At 43.2% G+C, this 18,910-nt stretch overlaps 1 long non-coding RNA gene across 3 annotated transcripts in view; it reads left to right on the top strand.

The window, feature by feature from the left end:
* Positions 1-18,910, top strand: part of LOC121133505 — a 192,072-nt gene that overhangs the window by 161,600 nt on the left and 11,562 nt on the right. For 2 of the 3 annotated variants that reach the window (XR_005870366.1, XR_005870364.1), the window contains exons 4-5: positions 10,616-10,739; positions 13,509-13,629. This is a non-coding gene — a long non-coding RNA (uncharacterized LOC121133505). Of the gene's footprint in view, positions 1-10,615; positions 10,740-13,508; positions 14,106-18,910 lie in introns of those variants that run through there. The other variant, XR_005870365.1, reaches the window with a different exon arrangement.

Consider the following 18,910-nt stretch of genomic DNA (forward strand, 5'->3'; position numbering starts at 1 on the left):
TTCCCTCTGTCACTGGACTCTGCAAGTGAAGGCTGGTCTCCCTGTGGCTGTTCCCAGAACCTTGCAGACGGTAATGAGTCTGGGGTTGGTGTTAAGCTCAGATGTCAAACAGAGTGGCCAGGGCCTCCCGAAACGCCAAGAGAGCCCCGAGCTTCTCCCTCTACAAGGTCAGCTTGTGCGTAACACTTCATTAAATTGCTCAAACACTGAGCCGTGTCTTTAACCAATACCTTTAATGTCATTTTCTGCAGACTTAATAGAGGAGCATTAGCATACCTGTCAAGTCTTCCCATTTCAACTTCGAAGCCAGTGAAGTTTAAAGTGCCTCCCTCTTCCCACAGTGGATTTAGCTTCAAACCTGGGTTTAAGAAAAGGAAAAGAAAATAAAAAAGGGAGGAGTTGGGGAAATCCTCTGTGGGGCTGTGTGATGGAGAAGGGGATAGTGTTTCTGTTGCGGTCTCCTTCCTAGTCCCGTCTACTGCCTCCAGGAAGTATATGTGGGTTAAGAGCTATGGAGGCAAGCTTAGGCATTGACTAGAGAGTGAGTGACTCAGTCTTCTTCCCACAACTGTGTGCTGCACAGCATGGAGCCTGAGAACTACCTTAGGAAGAGACAAACCAAGAGGGTGTTATGGCCCCAAAGTTTGTGACTCCCAGTGCTCATGCGGCCATCTAGTTATTAAACTGACGCTGCTAGAAGTGAGCCTGTAAAGGACAATGCTATCATCTACAGACCCAGAGAATCTAAGTAACAAGGAGTGCTCAAGGGAGGACTCACAGATTTCTCTGAGATGGGGAAGTAGAATAGACATCATGGGTGGCCTGGGAGCAGGTAGGGAAGGAAGAGGGGAGATCAGCCTAGCAGAGGATGAAGGAAGAGAGTACTGGGAGAGATAACTGGAATTAGGGGACTAGAACTGGAAACTCCCAAGAATCTATGGGAGTGACCCTAGATAAGACCCCTAGTAATGGGGGATGCAGAAATCTTGTGTAGCCGGGCAGGATTTCCAGTAGAGGGACTGGGACACCAAGCCAGCCACAAAACCTTCAGCCTACAATTGGTTCTGTCTGCAGGATGTGCTAGGGTAAAGGTGGTGCAGAGCTTGCGGGAGTGGCCAGCCAATGACTGGTTCAACTCCAGACTCGTGCTACAAAAGGGACCCCGTGTCTGACACTGCCTGGGGGGCTAGGAACTGAGGCTGGATAGCCCAGAGACCTAGGGTAGAACCAAACATGACTGGCAAAAAAAAGGGGTCAATGAAATGATTCCTAATGTTTTCTGCTTTACTCATAGATTGGTGCCTAGCCCAGTTGTCACTAGAGAGGCTCCATCCAGCAACTGATAGAAACAGATACAGAGATCCATAGCCAAATTAGGTGGAGCTCGGGGAATCTTGGGTAACAGGAGAAGAAAGTATTGTAGGACCCAGAGGGGTCAAAGACACCACAAGGAAATGGCCTACAAAATCAGCTAACCTGTAGGGCTCACAGGGGCTCACGGAGATTGAACCAACAACCGGGAAGCCTGCCTGGGTCTGACCTAGGCCCTTGGCACATATGTTACAGTTGTGTAGTTTGGTGTTCTTGTGGGGCTCCTAACAGTGGGAGCGGGGACTGTCTCTGACTCTTTTGCCAGTTTTTGAGACTCTTTTCCTCCCAATGAGTTGCCCCATCCAGCCTTGATATAAGGGGATGTGCCCAGTCTTATTGCAACTTGATATGCCATGTTTGGTTGAGCTCCATGGGAGGCCTGCCCTTTTCTGAATTGAAAGGGAGGAGGGGTGGATTTGGGGGGAGGGGAATGTGGAGGAAGGGGTTGGGAGAAGAGGAAGGAGGGGAAAATTGCAGTCCAGATGCAATATATGAGAGAATTATTTTTAAAAAAGAAGTTGACTGTGGGGCAATGTTGTGTTTTAATGTGAAATGCCTCCACAAGCTCACGTGTCTGAACACTTGGTCCCAGCTGGTGATGTTGCTTTGGAAGGCTGTGCAAACTTTAGGAGGCAGAGCCTTGCTGAAAGAGGTGGGCCACGGGGGTTGGGCCTTGAGGCTTTACAGCTTGGCCCCACTTACAGTCCATTCTCTGTTCCTTTGGGTGAGTGTTTGTACGTATGTGTGTGTGTTCCTGTGGGGTCAGTATGGGTGCCAACATGCTATGGTGTGGAGGCCAGAGGACAAACTCAAGCATTAGTTCTGGTTTTCTACCTTGTTTGAGCAGGCTCTCCTGTTGTCCGCCACTGCAAACGCTGTGCAAGCTGGCCTACAAGCTCCGACTGTTCTCCTTTCCTTACAGACCATCTTCTGGTAAGGGCATCCCTGAATTGCTCACACAGTCCTTAGTGAGCCCAGATTTTAAGTGAGTTATGGGGATCTAAACATAGCTCATCAGGCTCCCAGATCAAATGCTTTTCTCACTGAGCTACCTCTCAAGCCCTGCACCCTGCTTTTGGACTCGTGACCAGAGGCCATGCATTCCTGTCTCACACCTTCTCTGATGGACTGTATCTCCTCAAAATGTAAACCCAAATAAATTATCTATTCCTAAAATTGCTTCTTCTTGCATATTTGCTCATGACAATGAAAAATAGTCCCTATTATAGACAGGGGGCTTCTAAGCAACCCATATTGCCCATAGTTCTGGAAGCTGGGAAGAAAAGATCAAGGCCTTGAGAGATTTGGTGTCTGATGAAGGTCTACCATCTGGTTCACAGAAGTCATCTTTTGTGTCTTCACCCAAAGGAAGCATGAGATAGCTCTTTGTGGTGTCTTTAAAAGCTACACCCAAACTCAGCCATAAGAGTTTCAACCTCGTTACCTGTTACAAACAAAGGTCCATTCCTCAACGCCATCAGTGGTTAGGATTTCAACACATGCCTTTTGGAGAGATACAAGCGCTCAGATTCTAACAGAAGGTTTTGTGAGGAGCAAGGTGATTTTCATCTGTTGGGAACAGCGAGAGCCCATCTGCTCACTCCATGATCTGTTGCCAGAGAGGCAAAGCTCAGAGCTCTGCGCTCCAGCACCGTAAACCGGTCTCAAAACCGCATTGGCTCATCCCATCTGTGGAATGGGCTCAACTTCAGCAGAAGGCCAGTGCTTATGGAGCTCCCAGTAGCATGAGCCTTGCATTTACAGCAGGAACAACTGGGAGGGTGTGGGCAAAGAGGAGAATGAATGCGCTTCTGTCATTAATCCGCTAATCGTTAATTATCCCCCTAGACATCACATAATGTGCTACCCAGGCAAAAATAAAATTGCTTGAACTTTCCCACCAAGTTCTAGTTTTAAACAAATTACTCACGTCAAAACTATTTACTAAAGTGAGTAATTTTAGACATTCATCAGACTTCATAACATTCCTTAATTAGCACCCGCTAATAAAGCCCTTATGTAATTAAGTACACATACATCCTTGTTGTTTCTTTATTTTACATTTTTTCTCATGATAATTTGTTTTTAAATGATTTGGTATGCAGTTTCCAGAATCCATGCATGGACATGGAGGTGTGTGCCTTTGTGTGCCTGTTGCCAATGTCACTCTGTAGTGAGACATCATGCAATTGAAGCAGTCACTTAATTATTAATGTCACAATTAAGGAAAGAAGGAAGAGTTTTTCTCCCCCAAAGTGGAAAGTTGACCCCTGGCTCCAATGGCAAGGGGAACAGGTGCACACTAGTGCTCTTGTCCTCTGGGTCCCAGGAGGGCAGATCAGGCAATGTGACTTGTGCTTAAATGCCCTTAGGGAGCAAGCAGGTCTTATAAGGAGGCGGCTGGCTTCCCTGACATGCTCCTCCTGAGAGGCTCCAGAGTGATAGTGGCAGCAATGACAGTTCCCTCCTAGCTCAGAAACCTGTCACTGGAAGATCAGCATTTTAACTATCCCCTGCCCCTCAAGAAAAAAAAATAGAAGGACACCTTAATTTACCCTCCTGATTGGCTTGATAGCTGTCAGAGTGACAGCCTGTCTACAGCAGAAAGGGACCTGGTGTTAGATTTCTGGACTGGTATTGTGTGCTTTACGCTGTCTATTTGCTCCCACAATTGAAGTAGCTCTACTGTACCCCAAACTCTGATTACCCCCCTAATCACTGGCCACAGGATCAGAGTAGCCCAGGGCTAGACCAGCCATATTTCTATCTTGAAGCTGATGTCTCTAGTGTCTCTTTGCCTACCCTTAGTGTGGCCAATGGATATCTCAGGACACAGACAGATCATCATAACATGTGACTACAACTGGCTCACATGCATTCATGGATTCGCCGTTGTCTGGTTCAGAGTCTCCATGGAAGACTGTGTGGTTCTTGGTCTCTTCTCTCAGAAAACGAATTTGGTTATTTACAATATGGTGACAACATCAACCAAGAAATTTTAACATATTCTCTAGGCTATATAAATTCATGCTCATTTCTATATAACATAAGGTTTTATTTGAACACAAGTTCCTACCTCTATAAGATGCCCTCACATAGGACTACCTGTCTTCAGATTGCATTGGAGTTTATAATCTGCATTTTAAAACCAGTTTTCTATGAATATTATAGTACACATCTGCCTTTGTAAAGTCCACACACCTTCCTCCAAGCGCTGACTGCCTTTCTAGGGTGTAGAGTATGTCCCCTGTCCTCACACATCTCATCTAACTTAGAGATAGGCTTACAGAGTGATAAACACCAGCTACGTGGCTCCTCGGTGACTGAATGGGGCGCTCCACACAGAATTGCATGATGTCTGTAAGACACCACAAAGACCCTCTATAAATAGGATATAAAGGTCTCCGTACATTGCATGTTGAGAGGACACTATTCTGTTCATGTTGGGTTATATGAAATTGATTGTTTAACTTGTTTCTTTTCGTTTTTTTGTTGTTGGTGGTGGTGAAGTAGCTTAATTGGAATCAATGTAAGAAAAGTGCACAATGAAAAGGAATAAAGCAGACAATGAGGCCGCAGAGGAGGCTGGGAGAAGGGTGACAAGCTGTTAGAAACATGCTTGATGGGAATTTGGTGTGGCCCTACTGATGAGCCCAAGGAATGGACAACAGAGATGACTGTTTGTCTAGGGGGTTTGTGTCCATCCTGCTGACCCAGGTCCTCACATTGCACTGGCCCCTAGACCTGGGTGGATAGAGAATGAGAAGAGCAGAACTGTAGGGTCCTGGGGTTGGAATCAGCTTTGGGATTCTAGGTTGACAGAGCTTACCATCAAATACACTATCAATGGACAAGTTCAGAATCCAGCAATCTGAAAATGGAGGTGGGACTTGTGGGAAACTCCAGAACAGCTTTCTTTAATGTTCATTTAATAACAGTAAATAACATCTGTTAGACACACCACAGTTTCTAAAATCCTTTAGTCTGCTCAGCTGTCACATAAGAGGGATATTTTCAGATTAATGTTCAGAAGACAAAATGGGTCTTCTGGGATTAGGACATAGTCTTTAGGAAAAGTCTGTTTTTCCATACATCAGTATTTTGATGTCTTTGTCTTCTGGGATTATAGCAATGTGGTTTGTGTGGGGGGGGCGGGTAATGAGGCTAGACACGAATTCTTTGTTTTTACTCTTTGACAATTTCATATAGGCATGTACTTCAGTTTTTTTGTGTCTCATTACCATCAAGTTCTGGTGGGCAACTAAGAGTAATGTCAACATTTTTGTTGTTCTGGAGACTTTGGGAATACCCTGACCAACAGATCATAGAGAGGTATCTCACTCGTAGCACTGAGTTTTTATTTAATAATTTGTGGCTTCTTGGAGTAGCATTATTTATATCTATTCAATTTTGTGTTAGACTTTTTAAATTAGCTTACAAAATAATGCTTTCTATGTGGTCTACATGATGTTCTTTATCTTTACTTTTTGTTTAGCTTTTTCCTCTCACCATGTCTTATCCCCTGTATTCTCCCACTCACGTCCTACCTTTAACCTTTCACCTCCAGTGTTGCCCAATCTGTTCATTTGTTAATGTGAACGTTGGAACATTTGAAACCCCTTGCCTGGCTCTTAGTATTTTCAATTGTCCAGTGGTCATCTAGCAAGTCATGGCAGCTTTGTAAACCTACAGCTGCTGAGGATATGTTGCAAAAAGTGTTCTGGACTTAACCTTGGGTTGATCTAGTTCTGCCATTCATAGACTGCACAACGTTGTATGTATATATATATATATATATATATATATATATATATCTGAATCTCAGTCCTCACAGAAGAGTGTACAAATCACAAATCACTGAAGAGATTTGGTCCAGCGTAGTCTTCAGCAAATACATAGAGTGGGATGATCATCTCTCTAGATAACTTCAAGAAGACATATTCCTGTGAGTGGCCTTGGACATGAAACCAAGATGACAGAAGAGAAACAGTTGTTGTGGTGTCTGGTGTTTCCGATTGGCTCTTGGTGACTCTGTATCCTCTTCCTGGGCAGGATAAGCACTTGAAAGTGTGGCTATACAAACTGATCTTGCCACCTGGGTTCTTCTGAACAGCACCCAGGGAGGGGCACACCTGTCCCATCCTTAAACCCATGGTAACAAGTCACTGATCAGCACAATTGGCTCTAATAGCTCCCCAGGTGGATTCCAGAGAGCAATGAGCCGAACATAAAAATCCCTTTATTATTGCCATTTCGCTTTTATATACCCATCAAGCTTTCATATTTAATCTCCTACATCACAATAGCTGATCATTTTTAACATTTGACATTGATAGAGTGCCCACTGCTATTATTCTGACATACTATAAAACATTACACCCATTTGCAATAGAAAAGGCCAAGAATCAATACCCAGCCCCATTTTCCACTATGGCCGTAAATCATGAAGCACCTAACAAATTGGTTTAAGTAGAAGAAACTTCAGAACCAATGAATGGCCTGACCAATCCCACCCCCTGTTAGAGCTGACAGAGACCTGGAGGCCTGGGGGCTGGACAACTAGGGAATGGGAAGGGTTGGGAAAGAGCCAAACTGCTTTGTAGGCAACGAGAATTCTCTGTGGACAACACTCTGTCTCTCTCGGGGACAACAGAGATAATGGAGAACACCTTTATTCTGCTGATATCAGCTTCACCTCTAACCTTAAAGCAAGTGACCACTGAACGAGGAAGCTAGTGACTTCCTGCTTTCTATCCTATCTTTCTAAGGTTCAAAGACCCATTGTCAAGATTATTGTCTGTTTTGCTGGTTGCCACATTCACTGGAACAATAAGTTGCTAAACTGAATTGATTAGTTACTTAATCAAACTGACCAGGATGAATTAATCAAGTAAGCAGTTCAAAATGGCTAAAGTCAAGATTTAAGAAAAGTCATGGGTTTCACCACTGCTTAATATATTTAGGGTGAATGCCTGGGCTAAGTATTCAGCCATTATCCTTGAATTTGAAAGGAATGACATTTTTAAGATAGAGAAGATTTAGATATTTAGAAAATTATATAATCAATATGATTGAAGTACCTTATGTATATATGTGAAGATGTCATAATGAAACCAATTACTCTATACGGTTAATACACATTAATAAAAAGAACCCATCATTGTTTATTATTCATTGGTCATCATCTATGTCAAAGCTCTACTGACTTGTTGAACAACATTAAAAGCTTCTAATAACACAAGCTGCTAAATTGAAAATCACCTGGGCATGTTCTGACTCAGTGTAGATGTTGGGATGCTGTAAAATTCCAGCAGCACAAGGAGCTGGCACTGAGACAACAGAAAAGAAAAGCAATGGACTTGTCAATTTATTCTCATAAAAGAGACATTTTATTGATGTCCAGTACAGGAGAGCATGCTGACCTGGCTTCTATGATAGGTGGAATACTTAAATTCACACATGAACCAGACTTTTGTAGAATAGATTCCTCTCTTCTATTATCTATATTATAAGCTCAGAGCTGATTTTCCTACACTTCAATTAACAGTGAGTCTACATTGGTTGTCTTCCTCTTCCTCTTAATGATTCTATATAAAATGAAGAGCTTTGGTCAGATCAGTATCTTATAAAGAAACATTCCTTTACCAGAGATTTGTGAATGGTCCCCATCACCCCTCTCTTCTCACTTGTAATGGCAAGTGAAGGACGTCACTGGCTGCATACTTACAGGTTCTTTTTGCCTGGCACAGAGTACTACGAACACAAAGTTAGGACACAGAAGTCTGGTTCAAACCTCATCCTGCCATTTTCCATTTCTATGATGGCAGGATAGATGAGACATATGACCTCCTTATGCATTAGTTATTTCATTTGTAATGGGGATAGTAATTCCCTATTTCTTTCATGAGATCCCTAATGAGGAAATGAGATAATGAGAGTAAAAGCATTCGCTATTATTGTTATTACTGGTAATGCAATAATAACAATGAACTATGACGAGAGAAGAAACAAGATAAACTGTCATCACATCGGTTCTACTTTATGCCAGTGGGAGCCAATCTTCATGTTTACAGAAGAAACTTAGTGGGAAAAGCAGAGGCCTCAAATCCAGGCCCCTCAATATATATCTTGGGAATTCAGTCAGAATCACAGTTAGATACATGTAGGTCTTAGAAGACTGCTAAATCCTAAAAGAAAAAAAAAGGTTTTTTTTCCTGCGTGTTGCCCTTTTCATAAAGTGTTTTTGTGTATATTTTGTAGAATTGTCTTCTTTACTGACAAACATGTATTGAGTGCCTCTTCTATGCCAGGCACCATGCTTCATCGTGAATGTCTATTGAGGCAGACATGGTGTTGTTTCCCTGATTTTGAAAATCCCAAGCTTTCTGCTACATCTGGGTCATTCCCCCGTCCCCATCCTTTCAGACCCTTGGACATCAGAATGGTGGAAGCTGAGTGCCTATTACTTTGAAATTTCCTCAGATAGTTCCAGCATACAGGCTCCATGGCTTATGTGTTAATTTATCAATAGCCAGAAGATACCATGGCCAGAAATCAACTTTCTTTCAGTCACCTATCTATTTCAAGATAAGATTACTGGCTTTTGGCTTCCCTAAAATTGGGGCACAATTAGTATTTGAGTTTAGCTCTTGGACGTTTACCACAAGGCTACAAAACAGGTCAGGTCTTTCATTACTAATTTTCTGTTCTGTGATTGACTCACCCCCAAACAGCCTTCTTTGTTTGGCATATGGACTACAGGCCTCCTGTCTATAGACACAAAGGACCAGGCAGAAATAGCATTGCTCCTGTATTATCAAGCATGAGTTGGTTCTCTTTGGTTTAAAATCTATGTTTAGAGCTCAGATGAGGGGGAGGAAGCCCAGAAAGAAAGTGAAGGAGATCCAAGTCAATTCCCTGGCAACTTAGTCATATTAGTCTCAGCACCAAAGCAACCCTCTAAGTACTGCTTGAATTCATAGGCCTGCACAAGGGCTCTTCAGAGCATTTCCCTCTCAGTCATCGGGTGTGAACTAGCTCTTGGAAACCCTGTGAGACTCAGGGAAGTTGTCACAACTTCTTCACTATCAACCATGAAGTTCAGGTTCAAAGCATTCCAAGAACCAACACCCTCCCCCCCCCCGCATCCAACAGGTGCAGTGTCTATGAGGGTAAAGCAGTGTATCTCTATTGTAATCTCATTGCTTCTTACTGCAGTTTCTGACATGTCTTGGGCCTTTTGTAGACTTCCCTCCATGGTCCTTGAGGGTCTCTTTAGATACCTTTTTAAAAAAATACCTTTTGCCCAAGCCTCACTTGAGTCTAGCAAGCAAATTTTTTATTTTGCCTGTGGTCTCTCCTCTGTACTAGGAGCTATTCCTGGCTTATAGTTACTGCTGCTGATTTTGCAATTTTATGATTTCAGTGGAATGGAAATGTATCTTATCCCCCATAGAACTGCCCAGAGCCCTTTGTTGGAAACTGATTTTTGGTAAAAATGATGTTGAAGTGAGATGGCAAAGATTTCAAAGGGCCAAGAGCTCACCAGAAGTCACCAGCTCCTCCCCGGATGCAGGACTTCTCATCCTAGTCAAGTGACAAACCTCGGGTAGCCCATCATGGTTGGGAGCTTGTGCTTAGCAGCCAAGGACAGTTCTTTGACGTCAGTCACATTCCATCTTGTTCAATCCTCACAGTGGTTTTGGAAAACCGCCCTTCGATTAAGCTTACCATGCTGGAATCCACAGCCAAGGGAGCCTGTAGACTTTCCTTCTCAAGCATGCTGGATGAAGGCAAAAACCCAGCCTTAGAGAGTTCAGGGTTATATACTGGCGAGGGGCTGGAGGCTGAGGACTCCTGAATACCCTTAAGAATATCAAGCAACATGTTTTAGAGGATGGAAGGCAAAGGCACAGGAGCCAGTACCTCTTCCCAGAAACAGGACGGATGAATACATAACACCAAGGGCTGATGCAGACCTCATGGTAAAAACATACAGGATGCAGGCAGTGTTCAATAATCTGTTTTCAGACCCATTGTCACACCCTGAGTTGTCCCTCGGTTCTTCCTTCCACTGAGCTCAGGCAGTCAGAACCCAGGCTGCCTCCAGTCCCCTCAGAAGTGACCCTTGGATATCAGATCTCCCATCTGCTGGTCTAGGCATGTGGAAGAGACAGCTGGCACAGCCCCTCCCAGGGGACTGCAATTAGGGGATATTTAATCCTGTCACCTGGTTCATTTGCAGTGATGGATTTGGGCTTGAGTGCTGAGTGGCGCCAAGAGGATATTGGATTACGAGGGGCCATCCCCTTCACCCCTCAGAGAGACCCGGCCCACCCATGCCCTGCACCTGTCTCTCTGGCCCCAAGGTGAGTCACCTGACACCAATGAATTAAGAACAAGCATTGGCTGTCACCTCCCCCTCTGCTCTCCACCTCATATTTCACCTGTATTTCACCTGAAACCTCCTACAGATATGAAAACACTGGTGACATTTGCACCCCTGACCACTGCCTGCCCTGCATTCGTTTTAGAGGTCCTGAATTATAGACTCTCGAGACTGAAGAGATTTCCAAGGAATTATCATCATTCCACTTCAGTTTTCCAGACTCTTGATGCAGGAAACAATTCACTGAGCATTTCTTTAATGTGCGTGTTTATTCTGAACCTCACCACTAGTCTTCATTTCCTCAGTCTTGTCCCTCATTAGTGTTATCAAGGACACTAGAAAAAGCCTGGGGGCCCAGAGATATAGATGTGTGAACAGATAAAACTCCTGTTCTCCAAGGTTCTTTCTAGATCTCTTTCTCTCTCTCTCCCTTCTTCCCTCCCTCCCCCCTTCCCTCTCTCCATTTGTGGTGGGGAAGAGCTGAAGTATAAAATAAAGAGTTTGAGCTAGAAAAGTCCCAAGAGGGAAAAATCAGCAAAACAAGGTTTTTCTGTGAATTATGTCCAAATGAATGAAGTGCCCATATGTGGGGAAAAATTCTGTAATTTCTGGGGATCCTTATTGAATAAAATTTTAACCAATCTTCTGTTCACCAATGTGAACCTTTGAGGAATCTCATACGAGTTAGTCTTAACTGTGTATGTGTGTATGTGTGTGTGTGTGTGTGTGTGTGTGTGTGTGTGAGAGAGAGAGAGAGAGAGAGAGAGAGAGAGAGAGAGAGTCAGTCTTTCTCAATAGTTCTGTCTTATCTGTGAGGTGGAATCTCTCACTGGACCTGCAGCTGGCCAATTTTTCTAGACTGGCTGTCCAGAAAACCCTGGGTAGCTTCCGGTCTCTGCCTTCCTAGCACTGGGATTAGTTGTGAACCACTAAACTCGGTTTCTTTCGTTTTTTAAAAAGCATGGGTGCTAGGTCCGCATCCCTGCATGATAAGTACTTCACTCCCTCCCTCCCACTGGATACATCTTTAAACAGCATCCAAGGAGAATGACCAGCCTCTACGCATGGAAAGTTTCCTGTGTCAGGAGAGGCGAGGGGTCCAGTGATACACAAGGAGTTCACTGCCTGTGGGACTTTGCACAGCATCTATTGACCATGTTGAGACCAGCGTTCTATGAAGCTATTCCTGGATGGTTGTGTGTGCGTTAAGTGTGGGGAGATCATATCATTCCTTCTGCTTGAGACAGTTCAGTGGTATACCATTGTCCTTGGGAGTAATGTGTCTCCATGGGTTACTACACGATGGTCTGACCTTACTGCCCTTCTGTCTTTCTTCCTTCTTCCTATATCTTCTTACTTCCTATGCATAGAGCATTCTGTGTGCACCTCTGTGTGTATATGTGTGTGGCTTGTACGTATGTGTAAGCACATGTACACAGCTCAGAAGCCCCAACAGTGCCCATGCTTTAGCACCTTTATATTGTGGAACATAGGCACTCCTTAGGGTCTGACGTGACTGATTCCTTATTATTCTTCAAGGTTCATCTTAAATATTTCACCTTTATGTAGTTCTGTGCTGAGCTTATTTGTGATGGTTTGAATAAGAATGTCCCCTGTAGACTCGTTTATTTAAACCTTTGGTCCTTAATTGGTGACACTGCTTGGGAAGGCTTAGGAGGTGTGGATTTGTTGGAAGAAGTCACTGGAGCAGGCTTTGAGATTTTAAACAGTTGTGTCATCTCTGCGTCCTGCTGGCCATTGATGAAGTGAGCCCTCAGCTTTCTGCTCCAGCCATCATGCCTGCTTGTTGCCATGCCTGACAGTCATGGGACCATACGCTGATATAGACTCTTCCTTCTGCAAGTGGCTTTTGGCCCATGGAGTTTCATCACAGCAACAGAAAAGTAGATCATACACCATCCATTGTATCTTTGTTTATTTTCTGAATGCTATCTATACATAAGTTTGTAACAAATAAACTCACTGGTTGTATGCTTTTTCTCACTTGAGCACAATCTCAGTACAGTGGCTAAACTTATTCCCAGTACCCAGAATAACCACCAGAATATCACAGCAGGACATAAATATTGAATCAGTGTGCACAGAATTCCTACTGCCAGTGAGCTTGGTGGCCATACTTGTGGGTGTTATTTAAGGAAATTGCTTGGTGTCTAGGCAGAGAGTCTCCTTACCTCCCCATAGCTTATTCATCTCACAAAGCAGTCATCCATGCTTTGTAACTCCCAGCTTAAGACTGACAAGCTGTTGCTACCCTGGCTCTGCCCTCTGCTGCCCTACTCCAAAGGCCTATTTCAAAGATGATCAAAGGGACTGGAACAAAGGATCATGACTGAGTGAGTTTTATGTGGCATCCTAGAAATGGGGACACTTTTAGAGCAGGCCCAGTCCTGGGAGGGTGCTCTTGAGAACTGCAGATATGCTACCATCAAAGGGTCAACATGACCCAAAAAACACTTGAGAAGAGAGAATTTCTCTCCAGAGGAGGGGAAGCACTTCAAGCCCATCACTGTAGCCTCTGTTCACAGCGGGGTGTGTGTGTGTGTGTGTGTGTGTGTGTGTGTGTGTGATACACATGTGTGCATGTGTCTCCAGCCAGCACAGGCATGGAACATTTACTTTAAGTACGGTTGCATCCCAGGCTCCCAACTACCTTTGCAGATTGCCAGGAGCCTGATCTCCTTCTCTATCTACAGAGATACTACTTCTGTGAATTTTGTTTATTTTCCAGTGTCTCCCATAATAATTCCTATTCTCCAAGCGACTTCCTCCTGATGAACTGTGCCTGCCCCATGGCTCTTCTGAAGTCCATCAATGTCTGCGTCAAAGTTTGAAAATGCGACTGCTTTTAGGTAATTTGATAAATTGTCTTAAGGCATTTTCATATTCGTGTACTCTGTTTCTCCATTCCATTTATAAGCTCCTTTAGGGAAAAATCTATATCTTTTTTTCATTTATAACCTTCTCCACATGATTCTTAGGACAGAATTTTCATCAGTGTGCTTATTGTCTGAACACATTCCTTTTGGTAGGCTGAGAACCCTTAGATGCTAACTTTATTTCATTCATTAATTTATTTAAAATATTTACTGAGGCTTGGTATGTGGCAGGCACTGGCTAAGTGCTAGGGGTTTAGTGTTGAAACTCACAGTCTGGGGCAAAGATGGAAACATATACAAATAACTGTAATACAATGTGGTAAGTGCTGTAATACAGGCACTGGGAGCTCAGAGTGCTCTGGAAACCCAGGAGGGAGCTTATGAAATAATTTACTTACTGTTCCAATGTCTAAATATGAATGTTTAGGTAAACACATTTTCTTTTGAAATGCTTGCAGCTTTTGTGATTTTTTCATGCCTATTATCTTATTTGATGCCTCTAACAACCCCTTTAATAAGCTTTTGTTCCATCAATTCACCTATACACAGAGTAGGGACTCAAGAAGTAGCTGTGGAAAGAAAGAGTAAGTGAATGGGGGAATCAATGTTATTCACTCAGGTTTGCAATTAGATAAATTAAATGTCACAAAGTGATTTGCTGAAGGTCATAAACATGTTCCCAGGTAGTCAGTGTAAACATTCCTTCAATGCCTGTGATATAAGGATTTCTCTGCTGTGCTGTGCCCTAAATAAGCTTAAAACATGTTTTTCTCTCCTGGGCGTCTGCTCTCATTGGTAGAATGTGAAACATAGCTCAAGTATGACTTCAAAGATGGAGAACGACTCACAAGGGAACAAGGTGATCTGTGATCAACCATTGAATCAATTGCATAGGCAGGAAGGACCCCAGGAGGCAGGAGAGTTCACTGTAGATTACATAGTCAGGAAAGACACACAGAAGCAAAAGAACAAAGCAAGAAGAAAAGAGGCAGTAGGCAAAAGAAACATTCCAAAGAAATGAAACCCACTAACCTGGTCTGTTAGTGCACTCTTTTCCATATCAACACCAATTGGACTGGAACACTCAACCTTGTGTTTAGTATTCTATCTTCAGGCTCTAATTGAACCCCAGATTACATCCAGGTCAAGAAGTCGTCTTGGGGAGAGGTTCTTCTTCACTCTCTTTGGGTCACCTAGACAAGGTATGTGTGTGAGGGTGACTCTATGCTAACTCCTCATTTCTGTTTCAGAGCCACTATTCTCCCCCTCACCAAGAAACACTTCATTATTACCACAGGCTCACGGTATCTGTGTCTTGCAGCCCTTTCTTCCCAATTGAAACATTCCCTCCTGCGTGTTGGAGGGAAGCCCATGGAATTTCCTAGGCTTAGGAGGCTCAAAAAGGCACAATATTTTCTTGGTCTTGTCTTCATGTTACACAGGCAGTGAACAATTGCTAGAGAGAGGGGACTCTGCCTTTAGGTTATGCAGGGAACTCCAGGCATGTGGCTTTTATGACACCATGCTCCTGTAAGTAACCCCAATAAACTCATTGCTTCACCAAGCTAGACTTGAGTGGAATTGTTTCTGTGGTCGGTCTGTTGTTGATGCCCCATCTCAAGTCACAGACATTTGTTCAGTCCTCCCAAGGAAAAGTCACACAACAGCCTTCCAAACCCCTCTCCACCTCTTTTCATCATTGCTCTCCTTAAAATTCCTGGTCAACCTGGAAGATATGAGGTCATGCATAATACTCCTGCTTAGGGATGTAGTAAATATGTTGACAGGTACCTCCCAAATCTCAGTCTCTTTTGTTTTCGACCATTGCCTGATACAAGTGTGATCTAGGAACTGCGTTCATATTGTATGGTCCTGCTTCCCTTATTCACAGATGAGAGAACCAACACAGACATGTGGCCCAGAGAGCCAACCATATCATCTCCTGCCTGGGTTGAGAGAAGAGAGCAAGAGGTGATTTTTTTTTCAGCTAAGCTGGTCCCTGAGATGGGATAACGTGGAATAGGTGACCTGCATGGCAGCCATCTTAAGCCGTGTGCCTGCTGAGTAGAAAAAGCCAATCTGAAGGAGGGTAGTGTCAAATGAACAGAGAGAGGTGAAGCTGGAACCGCTGAGCTAGAACTATGCTGGACACTTGCCAGCTCTGCAGTCCCTATGGGGACTCAATCGTTTCCTTTCTGCCTTTGTCTTTAAGATATCCCTGTGTCCTTGGAAGCATCACCCAATCCACATTTGTATGCTTTTGTTTAAAAACTTTGCTTTTAATCCCCACAGTCAAAACATCTTGGATAAAAGAAAAAGTTAAATCTAAGTTAATAAAGAGAACAAGATTTGACACATGCAAAGATAGAAATGATCCAGTTGAAATAAAGGGATGTTCTCTGCTCTTGTCTAATTACATGCTGAAGACACAGTCATTAGAAAGTAGAGTTGAGATATATGGATTGGAGAATGTGAGGCTCTTCCTTCCAGGATAATCTAGAAACAGTTATTGCTTCAAACTAAACCCATTTTGTTCCTTTATTTCTTGTTTATTTTTCAAGAAAGAAATAGGGGAAAATGAAAGCAGAAACTGGGACTCAGGGGGCAAATAATTTGGTGCTTTGGATGCTCCAAATGGGGTGGAGTTTAGGAGAGGTTGTCTTGGCAACCTCACATCCATACAGAGCGAAGTCTTGGAACTAGGGCCTATGTGAAGACAAGACCAGCAAATTCACACGTTCAGTGAAGAAGGGAAATGTGAGACAGGAGGAAACTTTGAGCACAAGGCAGCCACAATGAGGGTTGTTTGCCCCTGCCCATGCTCTGAGCGATAAAGGAAAATATTCCTTGGGAAACAGAACCCTCGAGACTCCATACTACGTGGTTTAGAGTTCAGATTTATTGTATCTGTTTAACTGTTGCCTGGAAATTTTAAGGTAGTAAATTTATATTAATATGAAGATAGTTTTTTGCTTACCAAAGCCTCGGGATTGCTGATAGACACAGCTGATGATTGTCTTTGGAGGCATGCTCTGCCAGTGGCTTTCATAGTAGAGAAATAGCCCTGTCAGGATGGGCTCACAGTAAACAATGACAAAGTACAAATGGAAATGTTCTACCACGAGTGAGAACTGGGAGGCAAAACTAACAGGAAGATTAAGCACCAGGAACCGGACACCGCAGAAGATAACTTGGAAGATCATGATTGTATAGAAAGAATTGAGATCTTTATCGTGAAACATAAATTCTATGATGTGATGACAGCATAATTAATCAGAAAATGCAAGATTTAATATGATCTCTTTATTCTTGAGAATTTCATATGTGTGGACAATGATATTTGGATCATATCTACCCCCATCTACCTCATTGGGCTCCCCCAGACTACACAGGGTTGAAAGAGAGCCAAATGGAAATTTAAAACGCAGACTTTGAGAGAAAAAATTCTGTGGGAACAGGTTAGAAATAGAGGAGGAGAGTAATCGAACCAGAAGCTTCAAGAGACTTTAACAAAAGGACCAAAAGCTTAACTCAAAGTGGAATCCGGTGAGTGACAGACGACAGAAATATGAGAAGATGAAAACTGAGGGTGAAGTGATAAACTGTCAGCAAATGCTCAACAGTTTGGGATGGGAAGAGCAGAGACACCCTTATGCAGTGAATACATGTGTCCAGCCCTGCAGGCAAGTTTGGCTTCATATATTTTTAAAAGCACAATGCTTTGGCATGATAAATAGAAATAAGTGCTGACTAGTTACATCATGGCGAAAATGCCAAATTCCAAAGTCAGAAAAACCTTAGAAGGCAAAGAAACCATGCTGGTTTGGGCAGCAAACCATCGCAGCAGTGTTAAGGCCAGTGTACAATGGATCTTGCCTTTAAAATGCCAAGGAAAAAATTGCCAGGCCAGGACTGGTTTTTGCAATCCAAAATAATTGCCAAGTGTAAGCTATGATAAAAACGTAAAGGAGAACTATAGAGATATTGGTGGGGGGAGGCAGCCTGAAAGATGTGTGAGATCCCGTGGAGATAAACACTAAAGAAAGGAGGTGAATCTGGAAGGAAAGCGTGAGGTCTGAAACTCAACAGTGAACAGAACGTAAGCAACGACTGACATATAATTATGAAAATACCTAACTTGAAGTTTATGAAAACAGGATGGACAATCAGATAGACGATGGAGGGCTGAACTCTAATCATTCAGGCCGAACAGTTCAGAGTTAAAAGGTTCAGACTTTCCTGGTTTGTTGAGGATAGAAATATTGATTCAGTTTTAGATTTTTCAAGTCTGCAGTCATATTGCAAATTTAAAGCTAGCCACATACACATCTGAAATGCTAGGAATACAATGCATAGAGAAAATGCCTTAATTAGGGATTCTATTGCTGCGACAAAACACCTTGACCAAAAAGCAATTTGGGGAGGAAAGGGTTTGTTTTGCTTACAGTTCCGCATCATCAAAGGAAGTCAGGGCCGGAAGTGAAGCAGGGCAGGAGCCTGGAGACAGGAACTGAAGCAGGGCCATGGAGGAGAGCTCCTCCTGGAGCATCCTCATCTTTGCCCAGCCTACTTTCTTGTGGCACCCAGGACCACCAGCTCAGGGGTGACACCTCTCACAATGAGCTGGGTCCTCCCACATCAAACATTAATCAAGAAGGTGAGCCACAGGGTTTATCCACAGGCCAATTCAGTGCGCTCATTTTTCTCAGTGGAGGTTTCCTCTTCCAAAATAACTGTAGTTTTGTCAAGTTGACATAAAAGCCAGCCAGCAAAGGGAGGAAATTAAGAAGAAATGCAGCCAATCAAAGGGAACATGGGAAACTCTTAAGAAGGACAAAGCATTGAAGTACAGGGAAGTCCAAATAGCGAACACAATAAACACATGACAGCGGATGTTGTTTCATACTTTGAATACATCCTGGAACAGACTAGGTGAAATGAAGATCAAGACACCATTACCAAAGGGTCTGAACATGGGGGGTGGTTTACATTAAAAAAAAAGTGTATGGGAAAATTTATTCTAACTGATAATCAGGATATGCAAGCTCAAAAAAGATGCTATTTGATACCTAGTGATTAAAATATGAGTACCCATGAGGAATGAAGGACACACGAAACACTGGGCTCTGAGTAATTGGGAAATACACCTGGGAAAGTGGAAGGTGGGCGTCTAAATCAGTAATTCCCACTTTGGCTATGAAGAAGGAACAGAATCCAGAGGCGCCCTTGGTATCAGCAATGAGGAAAGCCTGTC

Source organism: Mesocricetus auratus, unplaced genomic scaffold (assembly GCF_017639785.1).
Source record: "Mesocricetus auratus isolate SY011 unplaced genomic scaffold, BCM_Maur_2.0 Super-Scaffold_100022, whole genome shotgun sequence".
Lineage (NCBI taxonomy): Eukaryota > Metazoa > Chordata > Mammalia > Rodentia > Cricetidae > Mesocricetus > Mesocricetus auratus.